Source organism: Rhipicephalus microplus, unplaced genomic scaffold (assembly GCF_043290135.1).
Source record: "Rhipicephalus microplus isolate Deutch F79 unplaced genomic scaffold, USDA_Rmic scaffold_163, whole genome shotgun sequence".
Classification (NCBI taxonomy): Eukaryota; Metazoa; Arthropoda; class Arachnida; order Ixodida; family Ixodidae; genus Rhipicephalus; species Rhipicephalus microplus.
Genome location: NW_027464734.1, coordinates 268,201 through 281,762, shown reverse-complemented (window position 1 = coordinate 281,762; position 13,562 = coordinate 268,201). Strand labels below are relative to the sequence as shown.

Below are 13,562 nucleotides of genomic sequence, written 5' to 3'. Positions count from 1 at the left end.
TAACCGAAAAGTTGGAGGTTCGAGCCCACCCGGTGGTGGTGCGGCGCTTTTTTTTTCTATGGGCTGATAGCTTTGAAGATATGTTCTGATGGTGGTGAGAGTGGAGCAGGACTGTCTCCGTGGCGCATTCGGCTAGCGCGATCAGCTGTTAACCGAAAGCTTGGAGTTTCGAGCCCACCCGGTAATGGTGCGGCGCTTTTTTTTCTTTGGGCTGATAGCTTTGAAGATATGTTCTGATGGTGGTGAGAGTGGAGCAGGACTGTCTCCGTGGCGCAATTGGCTAGCGCGATCGGCTGTTAACCGAAAGCTTGGAGTTTCGAGCCCACCCGATAGTGGTGCGGCGCTTTTTTTTTCTTCGGGCTGGAGCTTTGAAGATATGTTCTGAAGGTGGTGAGAGTGGAGCACGACTGTCTCCGTGGCGCAATTGGCTAGAGCGATCGGCTGTTAACCGAAAGGTTGGAGGTTTGAGCCCACCCGTTGGTGGTGCGGTGCTTTTTTTTTGGGCTGATAGCTTTGAAGATATGTTCTGATGGTGGTGAGAGTGGAGCACGACTGTCTCCGTGGCGCAATTTGCTAGCGCGATCGGCTGTTAACCGAAAGGTTGGTGTTTCGAGCCCTCCCGGGAGTGGTGTGTTGCTTTTTTCTTTGCGCTGATAGCTTTGGAGACATGTTCTGACGGTGGTGAGATTGGAGCACGACTGTCTCCGTGGCCCAATTGGCTAGCGCGATCTGCTGTTGACCGAAAGGTTGGAGGTTCGAGCCCAGGCGGTGGTGGTGCGGCGCTTCTTTTTCTTTGGGCTGATAGCTCTGAAGAAATGTTCTGACGCTGGTAAGAGTGGAGCACGACTGTCTCCGTGGCGCAATTGGCTAGCGCGATCGGCAGTTAACCGAAAAGTTGGAGGTTCGAGCCCACCCGGTGGTGGTGCGGCGCTTTTTTTTCTTTGGGCTGATAGCTTTGAATATATGTTCTGATGGTGGTGAAAGTATACAAGGAATGTCTCCGGGGCGCAATTTCCTAGCGCGATCGGCTGTTAACCGAAAGGTTGGAGGTTCGAGCCCTCCCGAGAGTAGTGTGTTGCTTTTTTCTTTGCACTGATAGCTTTGGAGACATGTTCTTACGGTGGTGAGATTGGAGCACGACTGTCTCCGTGGCGCAATTGGCTATCGCGATCGGCTGTTAACTGAAAGGTTGGAGGTTCGAGCCCTCCCGGGAGTGGTGTGTTGCTTTTTTTTTCTTTAGGCTGATAGCTTTGAAGATATGTTCTGATGGTGGTGAGAGTGGAGCAGGTCTGTCTCCGTGGCGCAATTGGCGAGCGCGATCGGCTGTTAACCGAAAGGTTGGAGGTTCAAGCCCACCCGGTTGTGGTGTGGCGCTTCTTTTTCTTTGGGCTGATAGCTCTTAAGAAATGTTCTGACGGTGGTAATAGTGGAGCACGACTGTCTCCGTGGCGCAATTGGCTAGCGCGATCTGCAGTTAACCGAAAAGTTGGAGGTTCGAGCCCACCCGGTGGTGGTGCGGCGCTTTTTTTTTCTTTGGGGGCTGATAGCTTTGAAGATATGTTCTGATGGTGGTGAGAGTGGAGCAGGACTGTCTCCGTGGCGCAATTGGCTAGCGCGATCGGCTGTTAACCGAAAGCTTGGAGTTTCGAGCCTACCCGGTAATGGTGCGGCGCTTCTTTTTTTTTGGGCTGATAGCTCTTAAGAAATGTTCTGACGGTGGTAAGAGTGGAGCACGACTGTCTGTGTGGCGCAATTGGCTGGCGCGATCGGCAGTTAACCGAAAAGTTGGAGGTTCGAGCCCACCCGGTGGTGGTGCGGCGCTTTTTTTTTCTTTGGGCTGATAGCTTTGAAGATATGTTCTGATGGTGGTGAGAGTGGAGCAGGACTGTCTCCGTGGCGCAATTGGCTAGCGCGATCAGCTGTTAACCGAAAGCTATGAGTTTGGAGCCCACCCGGTAATGGTGCGGCGCTTTTTTTTGCTGATAGCTTGAAGATATGTTCTGATGTTGGTGAGAGCGGAGCAGGACTGTCTCCGTGGCGCAATTGGCTCGCGCGATTGGCTGTTAACCGAAAGCTTGGAGTTTCGAGCCCACCCGGTGGTGGTGCGGCGCTTCTTTTTTTTGGGCTGATAGCTCTTAAGAAATGTTCTGACGGTGGTAAGGGTGGAGCACGACGGTCTGTGTGGCGCAATTGGCTAGCGCGATCGGCAGTAACCGAAAAGTTGGAGGTTCGAGCCCACCCGGTGGTGGTGCGGCGCTTTTTTTTTCTATGGGCTGATAGCTTTGAAGATATGTTCTGATGGTGGTGAGAGTGGAGCAGGACTGTCTCCGTGGCGCATTCGGCTAGCGCGATCAGCTGTTAACCGAAAGCTTGGAGTTTCGAGCCCACCCGGTAATGGTGCGGCGCTTTTTTTTCTTTGGGCTGATAGCTTTGAAGATATGTTCTGATGGTGGTGAGAGTGGAGCAGGACTGTCTCCGTGGCGCAATTGGCTAGCGCGATCGGCTGTTAACCGAAAGCTTGGAGTTTCGAGCCCACCCGATAGTGGTGCGGCGCTTTTTTTTTCTTCGGGCTGGAGCTTTGAAGATATGTTCTGAAGGTGGTGAGAGTGGAGCACGACTGTCTCCGTGGCGCAATTGGCTAGAGCGATCGGCTGTTAACCGAAAGGTTGGAGGTTTGAGCCCACCCGTTGGTGGTGCGGTGCTTTTTTTTTGGGCTGATAGCTTTGAAGATATGTTCTGATGGTGGTGAGAGTGGAGCACGACTGTCTCCGTGGCGCAATTTGCTAGCGCGATCGGCTGTTAACCGAAAGGTTGGTGTTTCGAGCCCTCCCGGGAGTTGTGTGTTGCTTTTTTCTTTGCGCTGATAGCTTTGGAGACATGTTCTGACGGTGGTGAGATTGGAGCACGACTGTCTCCGTGGCGCAATTGGCTAGTGCGATCGGCAGTTAACCGAAAAGTTGGAGGTTCGAGCCCACCCGGTGGTGGTGCGGCGCTTTTTTTTCTTTGGGCTGATAGCTTTGAAGATATCTTCTGATGGTGGTGAGAGTATAGCAAGACTTTCTCCGTAGCGCAATTTGCTAGCGCTATCGGCTGTTAACCGAAAGGTTGGAGGTTCGAGCCCTCCCGCGAGTAGTGATTAGCTTTTTTTTTTGCACTGATAGCTTTGGAGACATGTTCTGACGGTGGTGAGATTGGAGCACGACTGTCTCCGTGGCGCAATTGGCTATTGCGATCGGCTGTTAACTAAAAGGTTGGAGGTTCGAGCCCAGCCGGTGGTGGTGCGGCGCTTTTTGTTTCTTTGGGCTGATAGCTTTAAAAATATGTTCTGATGTTGGTGAGAGCGGAGCAGGACTGTCTCCGTGGCGCAATTGGCTCGCGCGATTGGCTGTTAACCGAAAGCTTGGAGTTTCGAGCCCACCCGGTGGTGGTGCGGCGCTTCTTTTTTTTGGGCTGATAGCTCTTAAGAAATGTTCTGACGGTGGTAAGGGTGGAGCACGACTGTCTGTGTGGCGCAATTGGCTAGCGCGATCGGCAGTAACCGAAAAGTTGGAGGTTCGAGCCCACCCGGTGGTGGTGCGGCGCTTTTTTTTTCTATGGGCTGATAGCTTTGAAGATATGTTCTGATGGTGGTGAGAGTGGAGCAGGACTGTCTCCGTGGCGCATTCGGCTAGCGCGATCAGCTGTTAACCGAAAGCTTGGAGTTTCGAGCCCACCCGGTAATGGTGCGGCGCTTTTTTTTCTTTGGGCTGATAGCTTTGAAGATATGTTCTGATGGTGGTGAGAGTGGAGCAGGACTGTCTCCGTGGCGCAATTGGCTAGCGCGATCGGCTGTTAACCGAAAGCTTGGAGTTTCGAGCCCACCCGATAGTGGTGCGGCGCTTTTTTTTTCTTCGGGCTGGAGCTTTGAAGATATGTTCTGAAGGTGGTGAGAGTGGAGCACGACTGTCTCCGTGGCGCAATTGGCTAGAGCGATCGGCTGTTAACCGAAAGGTTGGAGGTTTGAGCCCACCCGTTGGTGGTGCGGTGCTTTTTTTTTGGGCTGATAGCTTTGAAGATATGTTCTGATGGTGGTGAGAGTGGAGCACGACTGTCTCCGTGGCGCAATTTGCTAGCGCGATCGGCTGTTAACCGAAAGGTTGGTGTTTCGAGCCCTCCCGGGAGTGGTGTGTTGCTTTTTTCTTTGCGCTGATAGCTTTGGAGACATGTTCTGACGGTGGTGAGATTGGAGCACGACTGTCTCCGTGGCCCAATTGGCTAGCGCGATCTGCTGTTGACCGAAAGGTTGGAGGTTCGAGCCCAGGCGGTGGTGGTGCGGCGCTTCTTTTTCTTTGGGCTGATAGCTCTGAAGAAATGTTCTGACGCTGGTAAGAGTGGAGCACGACTGTCTCCGTGGCGCAATTGGCTAGCGCGATCGGCAGTTAACCGAAAAGTTGGAGGTTCGAGCCCACCCGGTGGTGGTGCGGCGCTTTTTTTTCTTTGGGCTGATAGCTTTGAATATATGTTCTGATGGTGGTGAAAGTATACAAGGAATGTCTCCGGGGCGCAATTTCCTAGCGCGATCGGCTGTTAACCGAAAGGTTGGAGGTTCGAGCCCTCCCGAGAGTAGTGTGTTGCTTTTTTCTTTGCACTGATAGCTTTGGAGACATGTTCTTACGGTGGTGAGATTGGAGCACGACTGTCTCCGTGGCGCAATTGGCTATCGCGATCGGCTGTTAACTGAAAGGTTGGAGGTTCGAGCCCTCCCGGGAGTGGTGTGTTGCTTTTTTTTTCTTTAGGCTGATAGCTTTGAAGATATGTTCTGATGGTGGTGAGAGTGGAGCAGGTCTGTCTCCGTGGCGCAATTGGCGAGCGCGATCGGCTGTTAACCGAAAGGTTGGAGGTTCAAGCCCACCCGGTTGTGGTGTGGCGCTTCTTTTTCTTTGGGCTGATAGCTCTTAAGAAATGTTCTGACGGTGGTAATAGTGGAGCACGACTGTCTCCGTGGCGCAATTGGCTAGCGCGATCTGCAGTTAACCGAAAAGTTGGAGGTTCGAGCCCACCCGGTGGTGGTGCGGCGCTTTTTTTTTCTTTGGGGGCTGATAGCTTTGAAGATATGTTCTGATGGTGGTGAGAGTGGAGCAGGACTGTCTCCGTGGCGCAATTGGCTAGCGCGATCGGCTGTTAACCGAAAGCTTGGAGTTTCGAGCCTACCCGGTAATGGTGCGGCGCTTCTTTTTTTTTGGGCTGATAGCTCTTAAGAAATGTTCTGACGGTGGTAAGAGTGGAGCACGACTGTCTGTGTGGCGCAATTGGCTGGCGCGATCGGCAGTTAACCGAAAAGTTGGAGGTTCGAGCCCACCCGGTGGTGGTGCGGCGCTTTTTTTTTCTTTGGGCTGATAGCTTTGAAGATATGTTCTGATGGTGGTGAGAGTGGAGCAGGACTGTCTCCGTGGCGCAATTGGCTAGCGCGATCAGCTGTTAACCGAAAGCTATGAGTTTGGAGCCCACCCGGTAATGGTGCGGCGCTTTTTTTTGCTGATAGCTTGAAGATATGTTCTGATGGTGGTGAGAGTGGAGCAGGGCTGTCTCCGTGGTGCAATTGGCGAGCGCGATCGGCTGTTAACCGAAAGGTTGGAGGTTCGAGCCCACCCGGTGGTGGTGCGGCGCTTTTTGTTTCTTTGGGCTGATAGCTTTAAAGATATGTTCTGATGGTGGTGAGAGCGGAGCAGGACTGTCTCCGTGGCGCAATTGGCTAGCGCGATCGGCTGTTAACGGAAAGCTTGGAGTTTCGAGCCCACCCGGTAATGGTGTGGCGCTTTTTTTTCTTTGGGCTGATAGCTTTGAAGATATGTTCTGATGGTGGTGAGAGTGGAGCAGGACTGTCTCCGTGGCGCAATTGGCTAGCGCGATCGGCAGTTAACTGAAAGGTTGGAGGTTCGAGCCCACCCGGTGGTGGTGCGGCGCTTTTTTTTCTTTGGGCTGATAGCTTTGAAGATATGTACTGATGGTGGTGAGAGTATAAATGGAATGTCTCCTGGGCGCAATTTGCTAGCGCGATCGGCTGTTAACCGAAAGGTTGGAGGTTCGAGCCCTCCCGCGAGTAGTGTGTTGCTTTTTTCTTTGCACTGATAGCTTTGGAGACATGTTCTTACGGTGGTGAGATTGGAGCACGACTGTCTCCATGGCGCAATTGGCTATCGCGATCGGCTGGTAACTGAAAGCTTGGAGTTTCGAGCCCACCCGTTAGTGGTGCGGCGCTTTTTTTTCTTTGGGCTGGAGCTTTGAAGATATGTTCTGATGGTGGTGAGAGTAGAGCAGGGCTGTCTCCGTGGCGCAATTGGTGAGCGCGATCGGCTGTTAACCGAAAGGTTGGAGGTTTGAGCCCACCCGGTGGTGGTGCGGCGCTTTTTGTTTCTTTGGGCTGATAGCTTTAAAGGTATGTTCTGATGGTGGTGAGAGTGGAGCAGGACTGTCTCCGTGGCGCAATTGGCTAGCGCGATCGGCTGTTAACCGAAAGCTTGGAGTTTCGAGCCCACCCGATAGTGGTGCGGCGCTTTTTTTTCTTCGGGCTGGAGCTTTGAAGATATGTTCTGAAGGTGGTGAGAGTGGGGCACGACTGTCACCGTGGCGCAATTGGCCAGCGCGATCGGCTACTAACCGAAAGGTTAGAGTTTCGAGCCCAGCCGAGGACGGTGTGTCGCTTTCTTTCTCTTTGCGCTGATAGCTTTGTAGATATGTTCTGATGGTGGTGAGAGTGGAGCACGACTGTCTCCGTGGCGCAATTGGCTAGCGCGATCGGCTGTTAATCGAAAGGTTGGAGGTTCTAGCTCACCTGGGGGTGGTGCGGCGCTCTTTTTTCTTTGGGCTGATAGCTTTGAAGATATGTTTTGATGGTGGTGAGAGTGGAGCAGGATTGTCTCCGTGGCGCAATTGGCTAGCGCGATCGGCTGTTAACGAAAGGTTGGAGGTTTGAGCCCACCCGGGGACAGTGTGTCGCTTTTTTTTGTTCTTTTCGCTCTGATAGTTTTAAGATATGTTCTGATGGTGGTGAGTGTGGAGCATGACTGTCTCCGTGGCGCAATTGGCAAGCGCGATCTGCTGTTGACCGAAAGGTTGGAGGTTCGAGCCCACCCGGTGGTGGTGCGGCGCTTCTTTTTTTTGGGCTGATAGCTCTGATGAAATGTTCTGACGGTGGTAAAAGTGGAGCACGACTGTCTCCGTGGCGCAATTGGCTAGTGCGATCGGCAGTTAACCGAAAAGTTGGAGGTTCGAGCCCACCCGGTGGTGGTGCGGCGCTTTTTTTTCTTTGGGCTGATAGCTTTGAAGATATCTTCTGATGGTGGTGAGAGTATAGCAAGACTTTCTCCGTAGCGCAATTTGCTAGCGCGATCGGCTGTTAACCGAAATGTTGGAGGTTCGAGCCCTCCCGCGAGTAGTGATTAGCTTTTTTTTGCACTGATAGCTTTGGAGACATGTTCTGACGGTGGTGAGATTGGAGCACGACTGTCTCCGTGGCGCAATTGGCTATCGCGATCGGCTGTTAACTGAAAGTTTGGAGGTTCGAGCCCTCCCGGGAGTGGTGTGTTGCTTTTTTTCTTTAGGCTGATAGCTTTGAAGATATGTTCTGATGGTGGTGAGAGTGGAGCAGGACTGTCTCCAAGGCACAATTGGCTAGAGCGATCGGCTGTTAACCGAAAGGTTGGAGGTTTGAGCCCACCTGGTGGTGGTGCGGCGCTTTTTTTTTCTTTGGGCTGATAGCTTTGAAGATATGTACTGATGGTGGTGAGAGTGGAGCAGGACTGTCTCCGTGGCGCAATTAGCGAGCGCGATCGGCTGTTAACCGAAAGGTTGGAGGTTCGAGCCCACCCGGTGGTGGTGCGGCGCTTTTTGTTTCTTTGGGCTGATAGCTTTAAAGATATGTTCTGATGGTGGTGAGAGCGGAGCAGGACTGTCTCCGTGGCGCAATTGGCTAGCGCGATCGGCTGTTAAGCGAAAGCTTGGAGTTTCGAGCCCACCCGATAGTGGTGCGACGCTTTTTTTTCTTCGGGCTGGAGCTTTGAAGATATGTTCTGAAGGCGGTGAGAGTGGAGCACGACTGTCTCCGTGGCGCAATTGGCTAGCGCGATCGGCTACTAACCGAAAGGTTGGAGTTTCGAGCCTACCCGAGGACGGTGTGTCACTTTTTTTTCTTTGCACTGATAGCTTTGGAGACATGATCTGACGGTGGTGAGATTGGAGCACGACTGTCTCCGTGGCGCAATTGGCTATCGCGATCGGCTGTTATCTGAAAGGTTGGAGGTTCGAGCCCTCCCGGGAGTGGTGTGTTGCTTTTTTTCTTTAGGCTGATAGCTTTGAAGATTTGTTCTGATGATGGTGAGAGTGGAGCAGGACTGTCTCCATGGCACAATTGGCTAGAGCGATCGGCTGTTAACCGAAAGGTTGGAGGTTTGAGCCCACCCGGTGGTGGTGCGGCGCTTTTTTTTCTTTGGGCTGATAGCTTTGAAGATATGTTCTGATGATGGTGAGAGTGGAGCACGACTGTCTCCGTGGCGCAATTTGCTAGCGCGATCGGCTGTTAACCGAAAGGTTGGTGGTTCGAGCCCTCCCGGGAGTGGTGTGTTGCTTTTTTCTTTGCGCTGATAGCTTTGGAGACATGTTCTGACGGTGGTGAGATTGGAGCACGACTGTCTCCGTGGCGCAATTGGCTAGCGCGATCTGCTGTTGACCGAAAGGTTGGAGGTTCGAGCCCACCCGGTGGTGGTGCGGCGCTTCTTTTTCTTTGGGCTGATAGCTCTGAAGAAATGTTCTGACGCTGGTAAGAGTGGAACACGACTGTCTCCGTGGCGCAATTGGCCAGCGCGATCGGCAGTTAACCGAAAAGTTGGAGGTTCGAGCCCACCCGGTGGTGGTGCGGCGCTTTTTTTCTTTGGGCTGATAGCTTTGAAGATATGTTCTGATGGTGGTGAAAGTATACAAGGAATGTCTCCGGGGCGCAATTGGGTAGCGCGATCGGCTGTTAACCGAAAGCTTGGAGTTTCGAGCCCACCCGGTAATGGTGCGGCGCTTTTTTTTCTTTGGGCTGATAGCTTTGAAGATATGTTCTGATGGAGGTGAGAGTGGAGCAGGACTGTTTCCGTGGCGCAATCGGCGAGCGCGATCGGCTGTTGACCGAAAGGTTGGAGGTTCGAGCCCACCCAGTGGTGGTGCGGCGCTTCTTTTTCTTTGGGCTGATAGCTTTGAAGATATCTTCTGATGGTGGTGAGAGTATAGCAAGACTTTCTCCGTAGCGCAATTTGCTAGCGCGATCGGCTGTTAACCGAAAGGTTGGAGGTTCGAGCCCTCCCGCGAGTAGTGATTAGCTTTTTTTTGCACTGATAGCTTTGGAGACATGTTCTGACGGTGGTGAGATTGGAGCACGACTGTCTCCGTGGCGCAATTGGCTATCGCGATCGGCTGTTAACTGAAAGGTTGGAGGTTTGAGCCCTCCCGGGAGTGGTGTGTTGCTTTTTTTCTTTAGGCTGATAGCTTTGAAGATATGTTCTGATGGTGGTGAGAGTGGAGCAGGACTGTCTCCAAGGCACAATTTGCTAGAGCGATCGGCTGTTAACCGAAAGGTTGGAGGTTTGAGCCCACCCGGTGGTGGTGCGGCGCTTTTTTTTTTCTTTGGGCTGATAGCTTTGAAGATATGTACTGATGGTGGTGAGAGTGGAGCAGGACTGTCTCCGTGGCGCAATTAGCGAGCGCGATCGTCTGTTAACCGAAAGGTTGGAGGTTCGAGCCCACCCGGTGGTGGTGCGGCGCTTTTTGTTTCTTTGGGCTGATAGCTTTAAAGATATGTTCTTATGGTGGTGAGAGCGGAGCAGGACTGTCTCCGTGGCGCAATTGGCTAGCGCGATCGGCTGTTAACCGAAAGCTTGGAGTTTCGAGCCCACCCGATAGTGGTGCGGCGCTTTTTTTTCTTCGGGCTGGAGCTTTGAAGATATGTTCTGAAGGCGGTGAGAGTGGAGCACGACAGTCTCCGTGGCGCAATTGGCTAGCGCGATCGGCTACTAACCGAAAGGTTGGAGTTTCGAGCCTACCCGAGGACGGTGTGTCACTTTTTTTCTTTGCACTGATAGCTTTGGAGACATGATCTGACGGTGGTGAGATTGGAGCACGACTGTCTCCGTGGCGCAATTGGCTATCGCGATCGGCTGTTATCGGAAAGGTTGGAGGTTCGAGCCCTCCCGGGAGTGGTGTGTTGCTTTTTTTCTTTAGGCTGATAGCTTTGAAGATTTGTTCTGATGATGGTGAGAGTGGAGCAGGACTGTCTCCATGGCACAATTGGCTAGAGCGATCGGCTGTTAACCGAAAGGTTGGAGGTTTGAGCCCACCCGGCGGTGGTGCGGCGCTTTTTTTTCTTTGGGCTGATAGCTTTGAAGATATGTTCTGATGATGGTGAGAGTGGAGCACGACTGTCTCCGTGGCGCAATTTGCTAGCGCGATCGGCTGTTAACCGAGAGGTTGGTGGTTCGAGCCCTCCCGGGAGTGGTGTGTTGCTTTTTTCTTTGCGCTGATAGCTTTGGAGACATGTTCTGACGGTGGTGAGATTGGAGCACGACTGTCTCCGTGGCGCAATTGGGTAGCGCGATCTGCTGTTGACCGAAAGATTGGAGGTTCGAGCCCACCCGGTGGTGGTGCGGCGCTTCTTTTTCTTTGGGCTGATAGCTCTGAAGAAATGTTCTGACGCTGGTAAGAGTGGAACACGACTGTCTCCGTGGCGCAATTGGCTAGCGCGATCGGCAGTTAACCGAAAAGTTGGAGGTTCGAGCCCACCCGGTGGTGGTGCGGCGCTTTTTTTTTCTTTTGGCTGATAGCTTTGAAGATATGTTCTGATGGTGGTGAAAGTATACAAGGAATGTCTCCGGGGCGCAATTGGGTAGCGCGATCGGCTGTTAACCGAAAGCTTGGAGTTTCGAGCCCACCCGGTAATGGTGCGGCGCTTTTTTTTCTTTTGGCTGATAGCTTTGAAGATATGTTCTGATGGTGGTGAGAGTGGAGCAGGACTGTTTCCGTGGCGCAATCGGCGAGCGCGATCGGCTGTTGACCGAAAGGTTGGAGGTTCGAGCCCACCCGGTGGTGGTGCGGCGCTTCTTTTTCTTTGGGCTTATAGCTCTGAAGAAATGTTCTGACGCTGGTAAGAGTGGAGCACGACTGTCTCCGTGGCGCATTTGGCTAGCGCGATCGGCAGTTAACCGAAACGGTGGAGGTTCGAGCCCACCCGGTGGTGGTGTGGTGCTTTTTTTTCTTTGGGATGATAGCTTTGAAGATATGTACTGATGGTGGTGAGAGTATAAATGGAATGTCTCCGGGGCGCTATTTGCTAGCGCGATCGGCTGTTAACCGAAAGGTTGGAGGTTCGAGCGCTCCCGCGAGTAGTGTGTTGCTTTTTTCTTTGCACTGATAGCTTTGAAGATATGTTCTGATGGTGGTGAGAGTGGAACACGACTGTCTCCGTGGCGCAATTGGCTAGCGCGATCTGCTGTTGACCGAAAGGTTGCAGGTTCGAGCCCACCCGGTGGTGGTGCGGCACTTCTTTTTCTTTGGGCTGATAGCTCTGAAGAAATGTTCTGACGGTGGTAAGAGTGGAGCACGACTGTCTCCGTGGCGCAATTGGCTAGTGCGATCGGCAGTTAACCAAAAAGTTGGAGGTTCGAGCCCACCCGGTGGTGGTGCGGCGCTTTTTTTTCTTTGGGCTGATAGCTTTGAAGATATGTTCTGATGGAGGTGAGAGTATAGCAGGACTGTCTCCGTGGCGCAATTTGCTAGCGCGATCGGCTGTTAATCGAAAGGTTGTAGGTTCGAGCCCTCCCGGGAGTGGTGTGTTGCTTTTTTTCTTTAGGCTGATAGCTTTGAAGATATGTTCTGATGGTGGTGAGAGTGGAGCAGGACTGTCTCCAAGGCACAATTGGCTAGAGCGATCGGCTGTTAACCGAAAGGTTGGAGGTTTGAGCCCACCCGGTGGTGGTGCGGCGCTTTTTTTTTCTTTGGGCTGATAGCATTGAAGATATGTTCTGATGGTGGTGAGAGTGGAGCACGACTGTCTCCGTGGCGCAATTTGGTAGCGCGATCGGCTGTTAACCGATAGGTTGGTGGTTCGAGCCCTCCCGGCAGTGGTGTGTTGCTTTTTTCTTTGCGCTGATAGCTTTAGAGACATGTTCTGACGGTGGTGACATTGGAGCACGACTGTCTCCGTGGCGCATTTAGCTAGCGCGATCTGCTGTTGACCGAAAGGTTGGAGGTTCGAGCCCACCCGGTGGTAGTGCGGCGCTTCTTTTTCTTTGGGCTGATAGCTCTGAAGAAATGTTCTGACGCTGGTAAGAGTGGAGCACGACTGTCTCCATGGCGCAATTGGCTAGCGCGATCGGCAGTTAACCGAAAAGTTGGAGGTTCGAGCCCACCCGGTGGTGGTGCGGCGCTTTTTTTTCTTTGGGCTGATAGCTTTGAAGATATGTACTGATGGTGGTGAGAGTGTAAAAGGAATGTCTCCGGGGCGCAATTTGCTAGCGCGATCGGCTGTTAACCGAAAGGTTGGAGGTTCGAGCCCTCCCGCAAGTAGTGTGTTGCTTTTTTCTTTGCACTGATAGCTTTGGAGACATGTTCTTACAGTGGTGAGATTGGAGCACGACTGTCTCCGTGGCGCAATTGGCTATCGCGATCGGCTGTTAACTGAAAGGTTGGAGGTTCGAGCCCTCCCGGGAGTGGTGTGTTGCTTTTTTGTCTTTGGGCTGATAGCTTTGAAGATATGTTCTGATGGTGTTGAGAGTGGAGCAGGACTGTCTCCGTGGCGCAATTGGCGAGCGCGATCGGCTGTTAACCGAAAGGTTGGAGGTTCGAGCCCACCCAGTGGTGTTGCGGCGCTTTTTGTTTCTTTGGGCTGATAGCTTTAAAGATATGTTCTGATGGTGGTGAGAGCGGAGCAGGACTGTCTCCGTGGCGCAATTGGCTAGTGCGATCGGCTGTTAACCGAAAGCTTGGAGTTTCGAGCCCACCCGGTAATGGTGCGGCGCTTTTTTTTCTTTTGGCTGATAGCTTTGAAGATATGTTCTGATGGTGGTGAGAGTGGAGCAGGGCTGTTTCCGTGGCGCAATCGGCGAGCGCGATCGGCTGTTGACCGAAAGGTTGGAGGTTCGAGCCCACCCGGTGGTGGTGCGGCGCTTCTTTTTCTTTGGGCTTATAGCTCTGAAGAAATGTTCTGACGCTGGTAAGAGTGGAGCACGACTGTCTCCGTGGCGCATTTGGCTAGCGCGATCGGCAGTTAACCGAAAAGGTGGAGGTTCGAGCCCACCCGGTGGTGGTGTGGTGCTTTTTTTTTCTTTGGGCTGATAGCTTTGAAGATATGTACTGATGGTGGTGAGAGTATAAATGGAATGTCTCCGGGGCGCTATTTGCTAGCGCGATCGGCTGTTAACCGAAAGGTTGGAGGTTCGAGCCCTCCCGCGAGTAGTGTGTTGCTTTTTTCTTTGCACTGATAGCTTTGAAGATATGTTCTGATGGTGGTGAGAGTGGAACACGACTGTCTCCGTGGCGCAATTGGCTAGCGC

At 52.6% G+C, this 13,562-nt stretch overlaps 1 non-coding gene across 1 annotated transcript; it reads left to right on the top strand.

The window, feature by feature from the left end:
- Positions 1–12,057: 12,057 nt before the first annotated feature.
- On the top strand, positions 12,058–12,134 carry TRNAN-GUU (transfer RNA asparagine (anticodon GUU)). The gene has a single exon. It is a non-coding gene; the product is annotated as a tRNA-Asn (tRNA).
- Positions 12,135–13,562: the final 1,428 nt, after the last annotated feature.